Source organism: Littorina saxatilis, linkage group LG10 (genome assembly GCF_037325665.1).
Source record: "Littorina saxatilis isolate snail1 linkage group LG10, US_GU_Lsax_2.0, whole genome shotgun sequence".
Taxonomy (NCBI): domain Eukaryota; kingdom Metazoa; phylum Mollusca; class Gastropoda; order Littorinimorpha; family Littorinidae; genus Littorina; species Littorina saxatilis.
The window spans coordinates 20,706,355-20,728,668 of record NC_090254.1 but is presented as its reverse complement, the minus strand read 5'-3'; the positions used below and the strand labels follow the sequence as shown (position 1 = coordinate 20,728,668).

General features: G+C 43.0%; 1 long non-coding RNA gene across 1 annotated transcript in view; it reads left to right on the top strand.

Moving 5' to 3' along the window:
• Positions 1–9,162: 9,162 nt before the first annotated feature.
• Positions 9,163–22,314, top strand: part of LOC138978394 (uncharacterized) — a 237,124-nt gene continuing 223,972 nt past the window's right edge. Inside the window, exon 1 of the long non-coding RNA XR_011459672.1 lies at positions 9,163–9,383. This is a non-coding gene — a long non-coding RNA (uncharacterized lncRNA). The remainder of the gene's footprint in view (positions 9,384–22,314) is intronic.

The window sequence follows — 22,314 nt, the reverse complement described above, 5'->3', positions numbered from 1 at the left end:
GAGAGAGAGAGATTGACACCTTTCCAGATCACTCAGGTTATGCGACACTACCGCGAGCGTCACTACCGCGTGTCACACTACCGCGAGTACGACACTACCGCGTGTAACACTACCGCGTGTCACACTACCGCGGGTACGACACTACTGCGAGTATAACACTGCCGCGTGTCACACTACCGCGCGTACCACAACCGCGAGTACCATAACCGTAGAGAGAACGCATGCAAACTTACTTCTTGTGAGTTTGTGTTCTAACTTTGATTGGAAGCAACCCATTCTATATGTATTCTGATAGTGTGTTCTGATCGTTTTGAGTTCTTGGTTAGCATGACAAACATTGAATTAGTGTTCAGAGAACAGACCAGGCCTTTTTGTTTTATATTTCAAGGAAACATTTCAACCTTTGCCTTCAGCCATGGAAGTCATAAAATGACACGCGGTAATGTTATACTCGCGGTAGTGTGACACGCGGTAGTGCATATGTTATACTCGCGGTAGTGTCGTACTCGCGGTAGTGTCGTACTCGCGGTAAGTTCTGTTTCCGTACCCGCGACAGCGGCAGCGACAAAAGAAAACGCGCGCAAACGCGTGACGTGTTTCCGTACTTGCGTTTTAAACATGCGGTAAAATCTGTAAACTCCCGCGTTGCCGCGCGACAACGCGAAAAAATCGCTCCAGGACCCTTTCAAAAAAATCGCGTCGCTTGCCGCTTGTCGCGCCGCTAACGCGTCGCGCGTGTGGAAACACTCCTGGTCATTTTCTATGTGCTTGATTTTCGTCGCGCCGCTGGAAAAACGCTGTCGCGGGTACGGAAACACAACTCTCTCTCTCTCTCTCTCTCTCTCTCTCTCTCTCTCTCTCTCTCTCTCTCTCTCTCTCTCTCTCTCTCTCTCTCTCTCTCTCTCTCTCTCTCTCTCACACACACACACACACACACACACACACATACTGATGTCATCTGACTTACTTGGTATCACAAAAGGTGCTGCCTTGCCGGTTTTTGCTGAAAAATAACTCCGAGACAATTAGATTCAATGAATACAATGATACAAGTAACCGGCAAGTCATAAATCCAAGAAGGTGTGGGGACCGACACAAAATAGGCTGGTTGTGGGGTCCGTCACAGAGAAATGAGGTCGAAAGTGGGGTCCGACACAGAAAGTGGGGACCGACACAATGAATTATGGGAACCGTCACGCCTACGTCACAAAAGTGTGGGGGGACCGAACACAGCCAATTTCACTGACTACTTTTGTTGTTTTTATTATTACGGCTGTTTGGATGGCCCTACAATCTTGAAACTTGGGCTGTCTGCTACAGACATGTTGAACTTTTTGCTGGACCACGGACAGTTCCAAGCAGGCATTTTTTGGTAGGATATTTCTTGCCGATGCTACGAATTATGCAGTTTTGCAGTAAAGTGGAAGGCATTCTACCTAATAACGGCTAAAATATCAAAAACCTTCAATCCAACAGCACCGTGCCTAGGCATGTAGTGTAAACACTCACAGATCTAACAAGACCATTCTCAGAGAGCAACATTGCGTAATACTACCATAAATGGATGTTTTGTCCGCGAATTTTGGCGTGTGGGAACCGAGTGGGAACCGAACACAAAGGGTCAGGGCACCGAACACAAAGCGTAGGGGAACCGTCACAGTGTCACCGGTGTGAACAAGGTGAGACTGAGGACACTGACAGTCAAGTATTACACATTCGCCAGCTACCACACTTGAAAACCTACCTGCATGCCTCGGTGGTTCAGTTACCATGGCAATGACAAGCCATGACAAGACAAAACAAGACAAGACCAGACAAATTCATTATTAACTAGGGTAATGTCATAAGCCAACAGGTGCTTTTTTACATCCAGCCCTCGTCCATGAGAGGGACTAATCTAATGATAATACATTTTAACAATGTTAAAATAACAGTCAAAGAAGTAATAAAAACAAACAAACAAACAAGCAAAAAACAAACAAACTAAACAGACAAACAAACACAAATATACATACAAACGAACATAACATATCTTTGTCAAGGGCACAAGGAAAACAGTTTGAAGCAAGCAAAAAGGTAGACCGTCGAGGAAAGAATATAATCCGTGAACTACGTTGCAAGTAAGAACAAGTAGCATCTTTTCATAAAGCTACTCTTACACTGTGCCGAATTGCCCTTGCGAATGGAATTCGCCAATAATTCGTAATGATCCGGACATGTTATACGCCTGATGCAGACAACAGAAGTAGGCACTTGGCAAAACCCTCTTTTATCGAGATACCACTTTTTCGTTCAAAACAAGGTTTAAAACTTCCCATTGTTGTATTAAAGGTACACTCTCCCCTTTAGACGAGTTGACTTTCAACATTCTTTTGTTATCTTAAGGGGGCAGGGTCACCCAGATTTTGAAAAAAATCGGTTTTTTTGGCAAACACAAAAGTGTTTAGGCTTATTTCAAAGTTTGATTTCTCCTCTTTCAGACACTGTTTATATTTGTTCCCTACACAAAGGCATTCGTGAGATATGTGCTTTCAAAAAAGGTATGTGTGTGTGTCAACACAACACAAAATTACATAAACAATCTGCACGCGAAACTTTCATCAAAAATCGAAAAAAAGTCGGTTTTTTGGCAAACACAAAAGTGTTTAGGCTTATTTTAAAGTTTGATTTCTCCTCTTTCAGACACTGTTTATTTTTTCGCGATACACAAAGGCATTCGTGAGATATGTGCTTTCAAAAAAGGTATGTGTGTGTGTCAACACAACACAAAATTACATAACAAAATCTGCACGCGAAACTTTCATCAAAAATCGCGCATCAGACACACTCTGTTTCTCATAACTTTATTACATGTTTACCAATTGTCTTGAAATTTTGCACACTTATTCTTTGATGTGGTATCTATGGCCGGTACTAAAATCAAGCAGATTGAAAGTATTATTGTACTAATATATTTTCGAAAATTTGGCCCATGCGTTATGATAACAGTTCTGATGAGTACAAATACGATTTTGGTACCAGCCACAGGCAAGACAGTCAAAAGCAGTCATGAAAAAAATCAGACATGCTGATATAAATCCAAAGCCACTATGTTTCTGACAATTATGGCTTTTTTTATTTTCGCACAATATAAAATATATGTTTATTCTACATTTTTACTAAAAAAGCAAAGTTATATCACCAATTAGACTGTACAGATTTATTTTAGAACCCTTCTTGTATGTCTTGGCCAAATTTGAAGTAAACATACCCAATAGAACCTGAGATACAATTTTTTGCAATTTTGGTACCGGATTTTGGGTGACCCTGCCCCCTTAAGTTGTTTTGAGTTTGGAGCTTTTCTGTCTTTATGATTGTTTTATAAAAACTACCTTGGCTAACCCAGACTATCAGTTTAATAAATAACGAAAACAAAAGTTTCGAGTTATTTGCATTTATTTGCACAATAGTTCTTGTTTTGGCATTTAGTCAATATTTGATCAAATGTAGTCGGAGACGAGTACGTGTGTGTGTGTGTGTGTGTGTGTGTGTGTGTGTGTGTGTGTGTGTGTGTGTATGTGTGTGTGTGTGTGTGTGTGTGTGTGTGTGTGTGTGTGTGTGTGTGTGTGTGTGTGTGTGTGCCTGCGCCTTGCGAATGGAATTAGCCAATAATTCGTAATGATCCGGACATGGTCGCAGGACATTCGTAAATGATCTTAACCAGCAGCCACCATTCGCCTTGAATGCTCTTTTATGTAAACTAAATAAAGGTTTAAGAGTTTTAGCACTCGCACAATCCCATAATGTTGACGCATAATTAATGATTGGTTGAATGTGAGCGTTAAAGACAAGCTGCCAGCCATGCCTGTTCAAGAAGTGTTTTATTCTGGACAACAAGTAAAGCCTTTTGGAAAGTACATTACATACCCCTGGAACGTGATAATTCCACGACAGATCGTTATCAAGAATAACACCTAGCACTTTGTGTTTACTAACTTCTAGACATAGAGCCTTTGGTGTACACAGCTTGTACTCGGTCAGAGAGAAAAACACTTGATTAACGATAATCATTGTATCATTTCCAAGGCCGTATAGTGCGAGTTTCCTGAGAAGTAGGTCATGGTGAATCACATCAAAATAATGCTTTAGCAAATCAACGAAGAGAGCAGAACACACACACACACAGAGACACACCCTACACCCTACACACACATACACACACACATATACACACACACACACACACACACACACACACACACACACACACACACACACACACACACACACACACACACACACACACACTGCACTCGAGTCTATCTCTGTATACGCTACACTTGCGTGACCAAATCCCTCACTCGTATTTTATGCAGCTCCAATTGACATTGCGATGGTAGAAATCACACGTGCTGTTGACAACGCGGACGATGTCCCATTCAACGTTCAGCCTGGCGTCCGGCCCACTGAAGCCCGTGACACCCTGGGGCGGGGCGAACCTCAGCTGTGCAGTGCCCATCAACCAGGGGTAGATGGTCCACGGGCACTCCTGTGTTTTTTTGTTTAGGGCAGAATTGGAGATAGGACTAGTTAGTGCTCCCCACGAACGCTCCAAAGATGGTCTCAGGACCCACGCTTTAAATGTTTAGTGGGTCCATAGAGTTTTCAGAGGTTAAGCGGAGTTTTAGAGGGTCCAAAGACTTCAGGGCCAAGGTGCATGACCCAAAAGTGGGTGCCACCCAAACGGGAGAGAACAAACCGCGGGGTCTGATTCGTTGAAATCACAACAAATCTTAATTTAATCAATCCAACACCGCGGCTGGTAACTGTCTCGTGCACCTCTGGCCAATGGGCCCCAAACCCTCGTGTCTTGATAATACAGTGTGATCACGTAGAGTGTGGAATGAAGTGTCTTTTTTGTAGACATATTCAAGGAGATCATTTTGGCAATAATTAAACACACAGACTACAGACAAACGGTCACAGACACACGCACACAAAACCACACACACACACACACACACACACACACACACACACACACACACACACACACGCACACACGCACACACACACACACACACACACACACACAGTTTGTGAATAAAATAGCTTGGTTTTTTTACGTTTGGTCAATTATCCTCACCTGCTGATCTTGCGGGTAGTACGTGATGTCCACGGCACAGGAGGTGTGGATGGTAAGGTCTGGGTCCCACGTAACTGTGCCGTCACTGTTCACCCGCACGGGCAGCTTGTCGTGACCTGGTCAGTTCATAAGACACACATTATTCACCTGGACGGTCGGGCGCAGTGGCCTAGCGTATCAGACATCGGCCTCCTACTTAGAAGGTCGTGAGTTCAAATCCTGGCCGCGCCCGCCTGGTGGATTAAGGGTGGATCTCCCAGGTAAACTTATGTGAGACCTGCTAGTATCTTAGCCCGACACTATGAACCTGCACAGGCAGCCTGTCGTGCCCTGGTCAGTTGATAAGTCACACACTATTCACCTGGACAGACGAACTGCAGGCACTTGATATGGAGGTAGTCGGGGAAGGGGGTAGGTGGGGGTTGGGGTGGCAGAGGGGGGAAGGGGGTCTGTGCCATCACTATACACCTGCACAGGCAGCCTGTCGTGCCCTGGTCAGTAGATAAGACACACATTAGTCACCTGGACAGACGAACGGCGGAGGGGGAAGGGGATCTGTGCTATCACTGTGCCTGGTAAGATCTGGTAAATCTCTCAACTCAACTCAACTCAAATTTTATTGGCTTCAATTTTCATAGAAGAATTTGTCTTGCGCTTGGGAGAAAGTAAGAGTATAACATATAAAAACAGCATTCATATCACTTTTCATGTATCACACACAGTAATCACTAGTATAAGCCTACAATTATCACATTTGTACCTGTATCATACATGCAAATAAATAGTATCACATTTCCACGTATCACACACAATATATACATTACATAACATACAGCAAGCTTCCATCTCCCGCGCCCCCCCCCCCCCCCTCCCACACATACATATCCTCGCACGTGCGTCGACTCCATACAAATGACATCATCAGTCCATTAACTAAAATGCACAATGACTAGTGGGTACATGATACAAGACACACTTAAGGTAAGGAAACCCCATGGATTTCGCGCAAAATTGCGTTTTTGTGTGTTCGCGCTACACACTAGAAAACCGGCAATCCGATTTGCACAAAACTTGCACGGTACATATATAGGTTACACACTCCGAGTTTTAATATCGTGCATATTTCCCCAAGGGTCGATTTTCAGGTATTACCGAGCCTGTGATACCTGAAAATCTACCCGAGGGAAAATGTGCACGATATTTAGGACGAGGTGTGTAAGCTTTTTATCCCATTACTCTGACGTTTTCATTAAAAAACACCACTTTTTGACACAAACTCTGCGTGTGCCTGTTTTCTGCTGGCCAAACCTTCAGCGACCGCAAATCGTGTCCTCAAATTCATGTGCGAAACGAGTCCCTTTTTGTCTTTTTGGTAAAACGTCTGCTTTTGTATTTAGTCATCAATACTGCTTAAGAAAACGAATTACAGAGATTGCGCAGTTCAATGCATTTGAAACTGTGCAGTTACCGGCCGGTTTCAGTCGGTGACCCAAGTCAGTTGTCAGAGGCATTCGCCAAAAAAAACAAAAAAACGCGTGTGTGATTTTACAAGCGATGAGGATGATTGCTGAATTTGTGCTTATTTGAGCTGTTGTGCTTCAGTGTTCAAATTTGGATTACTTACTTCTTCAATCGTCATCTAGGTGAGCCTTACTTTGATGTCTGTCGTTCAGTCTGAGGCCAGTAAGCTATCTGTACTGTACTGCGGTAGTTTTGTTCTGCTGGTCTATTCAATGTAGGTCAAAACTTGTAAATCTATCTGCCTGCATGACCTGCACCTAGACACCGTTGTTTACTTTAAAATTGAAAAATAACACACGCAAGATCCGATCTTCTTCGCCACCTTTTATTTTAACCTTATCTCCAACTTTGTAAGTGGCAATTTCCATGTTGCTAGTCAACTTGATCAATAGCCGATGATTCTGTAGCAAACGACAGAGATCTGCAGCAGACGACAGATGGGACAGCCTTGTTCTGTTGAACAAGATTTAGCAATCAATGCTCTAAAAGCGATAGCAAATGAACAAAACTGTAAGCATACTGTTTTAGTTTAATTCTTATTTCGTCGCTCAGGATTTTGAATCAGGATTGTGTTGTCGGGATTGATCTAAGCGGTTGCCTATGAAGAGTTGTGCGCCTTGAATCACTGTCTCTCTCTATCGCTCTCTCTCTCTCTCTCACCGCTTCGGCCAACTCATAATCTTCACTCAGCTCTTTTCACCCCAGCAGATTATGTGTATTCTTTGTTGTTTTCTTTATTTCTTCAATGTTAAAATGTATGTAGATCGTTAGCTAAACGTGAGTTCGAGTTTTATACCGCAGAATATCTCAATCGTTTTTCTGAAGAAAGTAGTCCCCGAGTTAACGATAAATATGCAGATGACCTCTATAAATTATTCAATTGTACTCTGAGATCAAAGGCAATGACCAATGACAGGTGAGATCGAGACTCGGTTGTGATGGATTATCCATATGGTTGTGATGGATTATCCAGAATAATCACCTCCTCAGCTAACAGAAACAAAGAGGCAGGTCATGGGATAAACTTGAATTATTCAGGAATGCAGGGTGCAAAGTTCGTTATGATTTCCGCGGAAACAATGTCATGTCACAAGCGGCTTTAATATTAGTATACTGTTATGCTGTGGTGTTAAAGGTATTGTTATGGAGCGCCTGTGTTCCTCTATTTCACCTGTCACAGGTAGACGCTGGTTAACTTCAAGTGTCTCGTGGAGCTCGTGCTCAGGTATTTCACGTGTGTTTTACTTGTATTTTGTAAGGTGAACTCAGAGTTAAATTTGAGCTCGTAGATACTCCTTTTTATTCATTCGTTCTTTGCCTTTAAGCGGGGACCACATTTGGACGCCGTTTTACGCTCCATGCGCCGCAGGCCGTTTTGTGCGTCGCGCGGGATTTGCCGAGTGGCCACACATCGACGATTTTTTTCACAACGCGGTATCAGTGAGCGGGTCACCGTTCAGTTGCATTCGACTGCCGCGCCGCGAGCAGCTGACGTCATCGCTCTGGTTTGCTCTGATTGGTCAAATTTCCGTCGTTCTATGTCTGTGTCATAGAAATTAGAACACGCGCTATTCTTCTGCAAATAACGCTTCGCGATCATGGCACGCTACGGCGCTCCCACGTGGGCCGTTTTGAGCATAAGTCAAATGTGGACAGGGTCGGACGGGAGTGTATGGACGGGCCTTTAGCCGAGGAAAGAAAGCTTGCGTTCCAAGCGAATCCGTTCTTCGTTGAACGTAGGGTCTGTTTACGTAGAGCAGACGCCGGAAACCTGTTATCAACGGCAGGGGATATGTATGGCTACTTCAATGCAACCAGGATGTGGTATGTAATCATTAAATATTATGTTGTGTGGGTTACAGTTAAATTATTGTCAGGCTTAGATTTGTTTATTGACTTATGAAAACCGGTCAGTCCAAGATGGCGGAATGTACATGCAGTGTGCACGTGCGTGTTTGCAACTTTGTACTTGAACGGTATGAATTTGTGAGTTCGTTTTGGAAATCCGTTGGTATGTGTGTTCGAGATGCATGAGAGTGAGAGTAAAGAGTTATGTCCATTTAATCCTGCACTTGGTTGTTAAATTATAAGGACTGGTGGGCGATGTTACCGTTACTGTGAACTAAGTCTTGCGTTCACCATTCCAGATTGTTTTTTTTACCATGCGGAGGCTTTGAAATGGCCTACTACTGAAGAGATGTCTGCCTGCTCCACTTTCGACGACGGCACTGCTCGCCTGGCAAGGACTTGACGTCACCGATGTCCCGCAGTGGGGCACTGCGGTTATGAAATTAAAGGCCCCTCCTGTTTTTGGAACCGCAGGAGCTTTCTAGTTTGCTGTTAGGTAGATTTTTGGTTCCTCTTTCCTGTCATGCTCTCTTTTTCTTCATGAATTCTTTTCTTTTTTCTGCCTTCTTGCTCATTCACCTGTATTTTTTCCAAAAATCTCTTCTCTTTCCGCTTGTCTCGCGATTCATGTATAGTTTAATCTGTTAGTGTTCTGATGTAAGTCCAGCAGTAGATAGGTTAAGCCTATTTTAACATACTGGAAACTGGTAATCTTCCAGTAGGTATTAATTTAGTTTTACTAAAGCCTGCTGGGACACAAGTAATGGGTTAGTGCATTTGTAAACAGGAATCGCTTGACAAGTGGCCCCCTTCATCCCCCCTTCCTCGTCCTGATATGGCTCTGCGTAGTCGGCTGGACGTTAAGCAACAAATAAACAAACAAACAAACGTCACCGATGGCTCCTGTCGCTTCGCACTACGGCTTCATTAACCCAAGTTCATGGACGATTTCGGATACGCATTCATGGTAACATTAGCCTAAGCCGTCCTAACAGCTAAAAGTGCAGGAACTATAACGTCATTGTGAACTGAGCGAAAGTGAGAGGTGTGAAAGATGCGCTAAAAGGAAAATAATTATTCTTTGTTGTTATTGGCTTTAATACTAGTTAATCTTTGTTGTTATGACCAGACTTCAGCTTCAGACAGACAGATGTTCTTGCATCCACTCCATGCATGCAGCAACAACCCAATGAAATTGACTTAAGAGTGATGACAGCTTCGACGGGATTTTAATCCAGTAGCTATAAAGCAAGATTGGCAAAATAAGGGCACAAAGGCGGCAGTAAGCATGGCTTTTAAAATCCCTATCCCCCCTAAGCTGAAGAAGCCTAATCCGTAATAGGACCGGAGGTAGTTTCGTATTCTACGAACTGTTTGATTCTTTTACCCCCTACGCACCCTCTTTTTCACGAAGACTTCCGGCTCTTTGGCAGCGGGCCCCGCGTGCATACGGCCGCTGAAGGAAATGTACCCTTTCAGATTCTAGTCGTATGCCAGCATGCGATCTGATCCTAGTTACCATTCGTAGATGGAGAAAAGGTCAACAACTAGGGGACCCAGTATCCGTTCATACCTCCGCATACATCGGCGTTCGGGCATTCCAGAATCCTGGGTATTTGGTGCGCTTTGCGCAACCACACCTTTGTATTTAGGTGTCTACATTGAATTTCTTGGCTAAAGCCTATGTTACATTTTTTGTAAGCCACAGTTACTTGTATTAGCCATGTCTACTTATGAAGAGTTTATAATAGCTTGTGACAGTGCAATTAAAAAGCGCTGCCTACTGCGCCAAAGTACCAGACAAGTAAATGTACACACTAAAAGAAAACATGTATAACTGGTTGGAGATAACCCAAACCTTGAAGACCTGAAAGCGGAGAAGATGACCCATATTCTGTCCAACAGCCCAGCCCCCCCCCCCCCCCCCCACCAGAATAGGAGATAACCAGTAATCGGGCCAACATAATCCCCCCCCCCCCCCCCACCCCAAAGGCACCTGAATAGGAGATAACCCTTATTCGGGCCATCCTAATCCCCCCCACATCCCCCAGGCACCTGGATAGGAGATAACCCGTATTCGGACCAACATAATCTCCCCCCCCCCCCCCGGCACCTGAATAGGCGATAACCCGTATTCGGGCCAACATAATCCCCCCCCCCCCCCCCCCCACATCCTCTTGGCACAGGAATAGGAGATAACCCATATTCTGGCCCTAATATGTGATAACCCATATTCTGACCGAGGCAACCCACCCTGCATTCACATACACCCCTTCGACACATACATAGTAGATAACTAGTAACCTGGTCAACGTAACTACCCCCTTGCATACATATTCAAGCTAATTCATCCCAGGAAGTTGTCATCAGTGCATCTGCTAGGAGCAGGATAAGCCATCACTCTCGCGGTGAGATGGGTGGGATAATTTTCGTCCGCGAAAAACACGTCTTCTCGCGCTGCGTTCAAGACGGAAAAGGAAGTAGGGAGGTTTAACTCCCTTGAATTATCGTAGGTTTGACTTTCTACAGAAAAGCGACCAAATTATCTTTTCCGATTGTCTTACGGAGGTCTCAGCTGAACCAGGTCATAACCAAATTTAAGTAAAGACTTAAATTGTTTTATGACCAGACTTCAGCTTCAAACAGACAGATGTTCTTGCATCCACTCCATGCATGCAGCAACAACCCAATGAAATTGACTTAAGAGTGATGACAGCTTCGACGGGATTTTAATCCAGTAGCTATAAAGCAAGATTGGCAAAATAAGGGCACAAAGGCGGCAGTAGGCATGGCTTTTAAAATCCCTATCCCCCCAAAGCTGAAGAAGCCTAATCCGTAATAGGACCGGAGGTAGTTTCGTATTCTACGAACTGTTTGATTCTTTTACCCCCTACGCACCCTCTTTTTCACGAAGACTTCCGGCTCTTTGGCAGCGGGCCCCGCGTGCATACGGCCGCTGAAGGAAATGTACCCTTTCAGATTCTAGTCGTATGCCAGCATGCGATCTGATCCTAGTTACCATTCGTAGATGGAGAAAAGGTCAACAACTAGGGGACCCAGTATCCGTTCATACCTCCGCATACATCGGCGTTCGGGCATTCCAGAATCCTGGGTATTTGGTGCGCTTTGCGCAACCACACCTTTGTATTTAGGTGTCTACATTGAATTTCTTGGCTAAAGCCTATGTTACATTTTATGTAAGCCACAGTTACTTGTATTAGCCATGTCTACTTATGCCATCAAACTGGCTATTCCATATTTTCTCAAAAGTTTGGTAAGAGCCAGTTTCCGCCACCCCTGTGCCCTAATGTAACTCTAGTACGCTGTCTACAACTTTTACTTTATCTCAAAACAACAATGTCAGGTTTATACAATTTTGGAACATTTCGCTTCGAAATTCTAAAATCAATGAATTTTGCAAATGTGTCGACAGCTTACTAAAGGTTAAGGAACAATGCATATGTTATTATGTAAAAGAAGCTCTTAACGTTCAGAGTAGATGATTGTAGTTGGACCCCTTCCCCATCGTTGGAATTATGTCCAGGTCTGCCTCGGCGAGATCCGCGCTACCTTGTGCCTGAAAGTCCACTTTCTCCAACAGAGCGCGGGCACGTCCCCTTCTGCCCCCAGAACCAATTAGCCCCTTGCACGGCATTTATGATGCTTGCGCGCAGCTCCATAATTTGTCAAAGTAAGACCATTAGTTCTTGGGATCAAGACAGAGTATATGCCAATCGCTCCAAAATGTTGCACAATGTCTGTAAAATGTGTATTTTGCTGTCTCATAGTAGTGGAAACACGTTACAGCTGTGCAGGCCTGGACTGACAACGAGTGGGGGATGCAGAGGTGCTTCCTGATAGTGTGAAGGTGCGTCTTTATCCAGACCATACAACTTGACCCATGAACGAGAATACCTGAAACTAAGAGTTGATTATTAGAAAACCTCTCTAACAAGAGATTCCAGCCGCATACTGGTTTGTGTCTGCCTGTTTTAATCAGTTCTTTTAACAAATGAGGTTAATATTGATGACGGTCTTATTTGTCCCAACCGGGACCCATATACGTTTGTTTGGTTGTGTGTGGGCGCAAGCATTCTCTTAATTGCATTTTAGATGTTTATACTTGGTCTGATTTGCGATTTGTTGTTGTCATAATTATGTTGTCTGGTTGCTAAAGGGCAGATGAACTATACTTTTCCATCCATTGCTTGTTTGTGGACAATACATTGTCTTATGTCTGACGAACGACCAAAGACAAACACCTCCCTTTTTATGGTTGTATCGGGACTGCAACGCTGGCTGTCCTGTTCCTGGGTAGGTTGGATGAAAACTCCATCAAATGGACTGGTTGCCTTTTTGCGATACGGCCTGAAACTGATATCTGGTCAGACATGAGCCATCAACATGAATGACGAGTAAATTGTGAATGTTGCTGGGAGATAGACTTCCCCACACACACACACAAAGAAAATGTGCTGAGATGAATCTATTTTGGGTCCCCCTCATAAAAGGGGGGGGGGGAGGGCACGGCCTGAAGTGCATCTGTGTCGAGGTGTCCTTGGACTTCAAACTGCTTGCATCTGTGGAGATATTAAACTGACATATACCGGGGGGGACATGGTCTGCAGTGCGTCTGTGTCGAGGTGTCCTTGGACTTCAAACTGCTTGTATCTGTGAAGATAATATTGAATGTTGACATATACCGCTGTTCTCCCGGCATCTTTGGCGGACACTGCAACGTTGCTAAATCTGGTGGTATGCCTGCCTTCGGGATGGAATAATACAAATTAAATACAAGCATAAACTCCTTCCCCCAACTGGAGTTGATATTAGAACCTTGTTTGTCGGGTAAATAATGAGTGCCACCCTGGCAGCCACGGGAATCAGGAACTGGCAACCAGCTTAGCCGCTTCTTGCGATGTTCCAAACATAATAACAAATATCGCGGATATTTTGCGAGGGCTGCAAAATAAAAAGCCATTTAATCGAACTGGGTCATTTAATAAACATATTGAGGCAGACTGGGCCTTTAAAGCTACCCGCAAACCGGTTTTCCTTCTGTCGCTTGATTTACCTCTGTTTGTGACGTCGAGTGCCTGTCGTGTACGTCACAGAACGTACTGTCAACGTTTTTATATCGAGGGCTAGATCTGGCGCGAAATGAAATGTCAAAATTGCGCCCTAAGTTGCACCCTAAATCACCTCTCACCGCCTGTTAATATATTCACTGAATTGAAAATACCTTCACTGTGCAAAGTTCCGGTGTTGCGGGAAAAACGAGGTTTAATCACCTTATCCCTTTGTAACTAATGATCTGCTCCGAGTTACGAATCGCCTCGCGCTGCAGTATGTAGATCTACAATTTGGCCAACTTCTTCACCTCTTTTGATCATTTCATATAAGTTAAAAGACATACGCGGTGGCTAAGAATGCCGTAACGGACCTTTCTGATGATAGATTTACATTTAATCCTGGCTTCCTTTCATCTTTTGATCAGTTCGATCTAAGAATGTTGAATCGGGCCTTGTTAGCAGCAGCACACACATGTCTATTGACTGTGAATTGTGCATGATGCCCGATTCTTCAAATTCATTCCAATGATAAAATATTAGCATCGGAATGCAAACAGAACCTAGCATGCGCCAAGGGCTAGAGTTGTCTAACCTATTTCCGGTTAGAGTTATCCCGGGTGGCGTCCTTGTCATGAGTTGCCACGGTGGCATTTTTTGTGGAAAGAAAGCAGCAAATTGATTGGTTTACGAACCGAAAAAAGGCCCAATAAAATTCGAGGATACATTGGTGCATGTGATAAAAAAGCCTGTTTCCGGATTAAGCTGTGTAATTTTTTACAAGAGCGATTAACCCAGGTAAAACATGGATATTTTCAACTAACCACCTTTAACCAGCTAGTGGTTGCATTTTTTAGGTGCCTTAGCATTAATTTGATCGATACAGATGAATGGGAGTGCATAAATATTTCCATAACGTGTCCAAATTTGATAATTTCGGTAATTAGATAGTTTCGATCTGACATAATTGTTTGTCTGAAAAGACGGCTTGGGCCTTGACCTTGACCTTCCGCCATCTTCGAGGAACGTGCAAATCTGATTTTTTTATATTTTTATTTTTTATTTTTTAATAAAGGGTCATTTGATCGTGGAGTGTCATTCAGTACAAACTTCATATGAAAGCACACATTGTTGCATAATTAAAATAGCATATTTGGTTTTGCTTCTTTTCTGTCTTTGTAGATAACTGAAAACAAACCAATCGCCCAAGACATGTAACTCTTCATTTTTCCCCCTGTTGTTCTCTCCCTTTTCTGAGGTCTTCTCCAGTAAATATATTTGTGATTTTGTTGTTGAAAAGTGTACTGAAAATGTTTCTTTTGATTTTCCATATCTTGCTGAAGACTCTACAGCACATTCATTGGAGGGACAAAAAAAGACATTATTTTGTGTGTGTGTGTGTGTGTGTGTGTGTGTGTGTGTGTGTGTGTGTGTGTAAATATTCGAATTTTTGACATTAAATTTTGTTTTGTTCAAATAAAAAACAATTATCCTCAAATTCAATTTTGGAGTTATTTATTCCAGTGTGCATATTATACTACACATTGTTGTGTAGCTACACTACCATTGGTGCCTTTAGTTTTGTTACGCCCTCGGAGTGACGCGTTTTGAAAAAAAAATTGAGAAAGATTTTTTTAAATTAACTCTTATTTCTATGTATTATTTCAATTGATTAGTCATTTGGACATACCAAAGATGTGTTTTCAATAGTTACTTTTTTTTTTTTTTTTTTTACTTGTAAAAAAATCATTGACTCATCCTACAGAACCATCATAAGGCCAAAAAAATAAATAGGTGTGGTTACGGTAACATAGCCAAAAAAAATAGGGTAGGAAGGTAGGCAATCACTTCTTTTTTTTTCTTTTTTTTCTTTTTTTTCTAATGTGTACAAATTAAACCTACTTGACAGGGAAATAAGTGTGCGACACGGGCGCTTTCGCTTTCATTGCGTTTTTTGCACTCGTTTTTTTTCTTCTTTTGACAAATGTAATAAAAAGTTATAGGATCGGCCCCTAAAAATAGGGTAGGTCGGGTTACCGTAACCACACCTTTTTTTTTTTTTTAGGCCTAATACCACACGATACCACCAATGATACTTCTGATCACGGATTGCTCAGGATATATACAGCGATATACATCGATACACAAATAAAACAGTGTTCTAGATGGTCGAACGGGTAGCAAAGACCAGCCCGCGACTTTTGTAATGTTCGAAAAAGTACGTTGCCCCGCAGATCCTGGCAAACGCGTGACGTAAAATTTTGATGACGTTCCCGTACATCTAGATCTGTTGAATTACTAACATAATGCTGATGAAAAACAACTTTCCGCACACACCAGTTATGAAGTTGATAACCTTGCAACACGCAAGGGACTTTCTTGGCAACGTACCATACCATAAAGAAAATATCATTCGTGACAATTCTGTTTTTCAGTGAAGGTGGCGTACCAGTAGAAGTACGCTGACTGAGAAGCATGCTGTGTGTACTTTCAACTAAATTTTTCATACACCTGAAACTATTGTTAAAATAATAGGCTGACAACACGCTATGAACATAAATACCACCGTACAATACCGTCAAGTGAGTCGATGTTGACCAAAAATATCACACGAAGGCGATATAATTTTCGTCCGCGAAAAACACGTCTTCTCGCGCTGCGTTCAAGACGGAAAAGGAAGTAGGGAGGTTTAACTCCCTTGAATTATCGTAGGTTTGACTTTCTACAGAAAAGCGACCAAATTATCTTTTCCGATTGTCTTACGGAGGTCTCAGCTGAACCAGGTCATAACCAAATTTATGTTAAGACTTAAATTGTTTTGTTGTGGATGTTATCGTAAGAAAGAGTTGCATGGTTAGTTAGTGAGTTGTGTGTGTATTTATGTTTGATCTATGTATATTTGATTTTTGTAAGAAACGTTCTTAATCTACTGTTCGTGTCAACGTGTGTTTTGTAGTCGAAAGAGCAAGATTGTTATTGAGTCGTGGGTGACAGACTGCGTGACAGACTGCGTGACAGACTGCGTGCGTGTTTTATGTATGTGTGCGTGACATGTCATAGGCTAATATCAGATTTTTAGGACCAAGTGTTGTGGCGCCAACGTTAATGGTCGGAGTAGCGTTACACACATGTGATCAAAACTATTCCTCCGAGTGTCACCTGATTTGGCTGAAGTGTCAGAAAATGACTCCTCTGCGTTTTGTTCCTCCAGCTTTTTGACAAATGCACAAACAGGTTATTTTTGGCCAGCCCAAACAAGTACCAAATAGAACAAGAGGCGAAGCCTTCAAGGCTCCCGTAAGACATTAACAAACAGTAACACAAACTCACTCACTCCGTCACACACACACACTCACACACACGCACGCACACACACACACACACACACACACACACACACACACACACACACACACACACACACACACACACACACACACACACACACACACACACACAGAGTTAAAACTAACGCATCCGTCATATCAACTCCATGTATAATTTTCAAAAGAAGGCAAACAGATAACATGACTGTGTATTTGTTGTTGGTGCAGTTGTCCTTGAATGAGATCTTGTGCAATCCTCACACACACACACACACACACACACACACACACACACACACACACACACACACACACACACACACACACACACACACACACACACACACACACACACACACACACACACAAACATACCGTCACAAAACCGCACAAGCACGCACGTACACACAGACACACATTTAAACTACATCAGCATAATTGTTGCTTGCCCGTCGTAAATCAGCAGTATAGAGGGCACTGTGTTCATTTGCAAATCTACCATCAGCTTATCTGTCTTTTGCACTGCAGACACTAAGCAATAGGTACCTGGCATGTGGCCACTTTTTCCACTGCTGTCCTCAGTCCCATACTTTTCATCAAGACTTGTCACCATGCCGAGTTGATCTAAATTCGGAAGTCTTCATGTGGCTGAGGCATATCTGACATAGCGTCGATCTTGTGTAGGTTTTAAAACCTCCTTTCTGAAACAAATGGCAAAATGCGATTAGTTATGATGACTACAACCTACACAAATATAAACAGTGTTTTGAAACAGAATAGTCAGGTTATACAAGCCACTTTACCTATATATGCAGCATGGTAACCCTACAATATGCGAAACATGTCAACTGACTGCAGCAGCCTGGTTCTTAAAATAATTCTGACGGTCAACACAACCAACACACTATTCACATTCCATTTTAAGGAGCAACGGAGGTACTCTCTGAGGGTCTTGTTTAAATGATAACGATCAACTCAGGAGGGAAAAAACAAGAGAGGAAAAAAGAAACCACATCAACCGCAGAAAAATACAGAATCACTGTGACACATGTACTGTACAATCACTGTACCATTATTTACAAACAAATGCCACAGCAAGCTTTCTTTGGACGACTGTCGTTGTCTCAAAACTCACATTCTACCTTCTGTCCGAAAGAATCTAATCTTACGTTGTACTGCCTTGAAAGAAAATGCCAACAAAGACAAGAAAGCTGTTGCAAGGTAAGCTTACCAAACGTTACATAGCGAATCATGATAGTGCGTAAACAGCAAACAGTACAATCAAAGAGAGAATCGAGTCTGGAATCAAACGCGATACAGATCTAGCATTCAAAAACTGTCTTTCAAGTTCAAGGAAGTTGTTGCAAGGTAAGAGTAAGACTTACTAAATTGTACAGACAAAACCATGACACTTGACAGTGCATGTTTTGAATCTGAGGAAAAAATCGTGATCATTTTGACTTTGAGAACAGATTCATTCCGTTTCCTTATATCTGCATGTTCAAGTAAATGATGGACAGTTTTTTTCGGGCAGAGTAAACTTAACTTGAGACTCTACTGCAAGTCTTGAAATTCACATAAATCGAACCACGAACAATTAAAGACATCCAAACATTACAGGCACTTTAGATCAACTCATTTCACTAGAGGTGACTGCCTAGCACTGTGTTTGACATTCGTGTCTACTGAAATAAAAAGAAATTAAAACAAAACGGATTAACAGTAGGTGACACGTTATCAGAGTGGGAGACACTAGATCTGTCTCTGTACTTACCGGGATACGGCTGCCAGATCGAAACTGCGCTTTCGACAGCTCTTCCTCGCGTGGACATTGGAAAAACGCTGTGCAGATCAAATTGTAGGAAATCTCCCTTTGGTAGCTTCTTTATTTACTTTTCTGGAGCTTAGAAACCGAACAACATGAAATCGTCTTCCCCGAATCGGCGAATGCAGAAGTGAGAACTGGAGAAGTGAATCTATACCACAATCCTTCTCGCGACCCCTGATCTGGTCTTGACACGTGACCTGGTCTACATACCACACACGACAGAAACCAGTCAACTGCTTGTACCCCTTCAAAACCCCCCACCACCCGTTTTCTTTGGATACACGCTTTAACTACACACATGCCGACACAGTGTTGATCATTGCTTCAATATTTTGAAGATGGTGCTTGAAAAATAACCAGGTGAAATGAGTATTTCGGTGTTTAGTCAAATGTTAAAGTTTCTTCCACAGACATACACACGCACACACGCACGCACAGACAGACAAAGTTACGATCGCATAGGCTACACTTACGTTAGCCAAAAACCGTAACAAAAATGACAACTTTCTTCAGAATACTTATGAAGAGGAACAAAATGTAAAACAATACATGAACAAACATCGTGCCAAATTTTATGACAATCGGTTGAAAAGTTTTGAAAATATCCATATAACCGCAAAGCATGCTACGAAAATTGTGATTTTAAGAAAATCGCGCTTGAAGTTGAACGTAAGTTATCGGTGGTGTATTTTCAGTGACAGATAGCATATCGTCATCGCACAACACTGTGACGTGTCTCAGAGTTGTCGGGCAGACAGTTGTACGTCACGGTTATCTACACATGCGCTCAGCTCGTATTGTTAATTTGCATCGGATTAAAGAACTATATATGGACCTGAAAAGTATTGAATCGAAGGATGTTTCGCTCTGGCCGGTGTAACAGTCGCGCATGCGCATTTATGTATGTCACGGTTATCTACAAATGCGCTCAGCTCTTTTTGTTAAATTGCATCGGACTAAAGAACTATGGACCAGAAAAGTATTGAATCGAAGGATGTTTCGCTCTGGTCGGTGTAACAGTCGCGCATGCGCATTTAACCTCCACAGTCACGAGGCACATGAAAATTAGTAATTAACGCGTGGAAATGACTAATTTTTAGTTTTGGCGCTAGTAAGCCGTCAGGAGGCGAGCCAAATTAGACATTAACACTTGAAAGTAGTAATTAACACGTGAAAATGAGTAATGTACACAATTCATAATTGTAATTTTCACAATTAACATAATTGTAATTTTCTCGTGAAAATTAGTTTTGGCGCTATTAAGCCGTCATAGATATAACTCAAGACTCAAGACTCAACATGTTATGACGGCCATGAATATCGAACGCAGAAGAAAAAGAAGAAGAATACACACCCACCCACCCACACACACACACACACACACACACACACACACACACACACACACACACACACACACACACACACACACACACACACACACACACACACACACACACACACACACGTATACCCCCATACTATCCACACACAGACCAGAAGAAAACTGAAAGTGAAAGAAGCTGTACGCAGCATGCTTCGTGGTGACACTGACCCAGTGTCTGATGACTGTCTCCCACGTAATGCTCCGCTGCCAGATCGGGGACCCAGATCTTCTTCTGGGGGATGAAGATGGTGTCTACACCATCAAAGTCTGCAGGCTCCCACGTTAGCAGCTCGTCCTGTGACAGACAGTACTCATACTGACATACTGACTGACATACTGACTGCCTGACTGGTTTGTTTTTCATAATAAATGATAACAATGCACACTTATTAATCGCCCCTGGCCTTCTCGCAACAGCTCACTCACACACCTGCACACCTACACACACACACACACGCACACACACACACACATACACATACACATGCATACCTACACACATACTAACACACACACACACACGCACGCATGCACGCACGCACGCACACACGCACACACACATACACACACACACACACACACGCACACAACCTACACACATATTGACACACACATACTGACACACACACACACACACACACACACGCACACACACACACATACATACACACACACATACACACGCATACCTACACACATACTAACACACACACACGCACGCACGCACGCACGCACACACACACACACACACGCACACACGCACACACAAACACACACACACACACACTTACACACACACACACATACACACACAAGATGAAATCCAATTACAGTGAAATAATACATTTATCCCAGAGCCCAACAGTTGTTCGACCCAAAACCAATATGGGTCGACTGAGTGCCCGTTCTATACACAAATCTATCCATCCATCCATCTATCTATCCATCCATCCATGATAATTATGATAATGATATGACAGATCTCTCTACATGCAGATATAAATTAAGCCAGACACTTTCATCATGTACTCGCTCACGCCCACAAGTGTACGAAGCATTCAACTTACAGTCCATATGATTTCAAAGAAGACACTCTGCGTCATTCGCTGTTCCTTCACGCTGACGTCACGAAGGCTGAGAAGGTTAAGCGTCACATACAACACTGTGGCCTGTGACGCGTTAAGGACAGGACGCACATGCGGGTTGTAACCACTTTCAAACAAGTAGGAGTTGAGCTTGTACAGCGCTATATTCTCGTAGTCCTTTACAGTTTGAGACAAGCATGTGTTCAAAGAAGAACTGTACACCAGCAGAACAAAGCAGATATAATTGCGAAGGAGTAGCAGGAACTTTGCCATGTTTTATGCTTTTTCGTCTCAGTCGCTGTCTTTCCTTTAAAGTACACGAATTTTAAGACACTATTGTTTTGTATACCAAAACTTAAGTTCTGCCACTGATTTTGATGCTTTTTGTTTCGTTATCTTTTCTTTTAAAATTATACGAATTTGAAGAGTATATTGTTTCGTATACCAAAACTTACGATCTGCTGCTTCACAGGTATATGCTCTCGCTTTCCTTCTCCCTGTGTCTGTTTTGCGTGCGCAACTTCCGGACGACATGCAGTCTGGCATTAATATAGATTTTTGTCTGTATGTATTCCCCGCGAAGCAGCCATTAACTGTGTCGCTTAAAGGCGCAACCCTAGCTTCCTATGAAAGCACTTCTTCTCACTATCTCTCATCTCGGGGGCCCGGGTAGCTGAGGTGGTAGAGCACTGGACTTGTGATCGAAAGGTCGCTGGTTCGAATCCGGGCCGGGACGGACACAGGTCAACTTTATGTGCAGACCCAGAGACGGTATTCATTTCCCCACAGTGGCACGTAAAAGACCTCGGCCATTCTGCCATAAGTGCAGATGGCTGATACCACCTAAACACGCATACACTTGTGTATCTCATTAGTTAAAACCCGGGAACACGCCCCTAATGGCTTTGCCGTGAGGGCGTAAAACTTGAATTTCTCTCTATCTCTGATCTGCTGAGGCTTCCACGTACGTGGGATGAAACCATCCCTCCGCTTGGACACCTACCAGCAATCAACATCCTGCTGTGGAGATGTATAACTGATTGCTGTGGAGATGTATAACTGCTTGCTGTGGAGATGTATAACTGATTGCTGTGGAGATGTATAACTGCTTGCTGTGGAGATGTA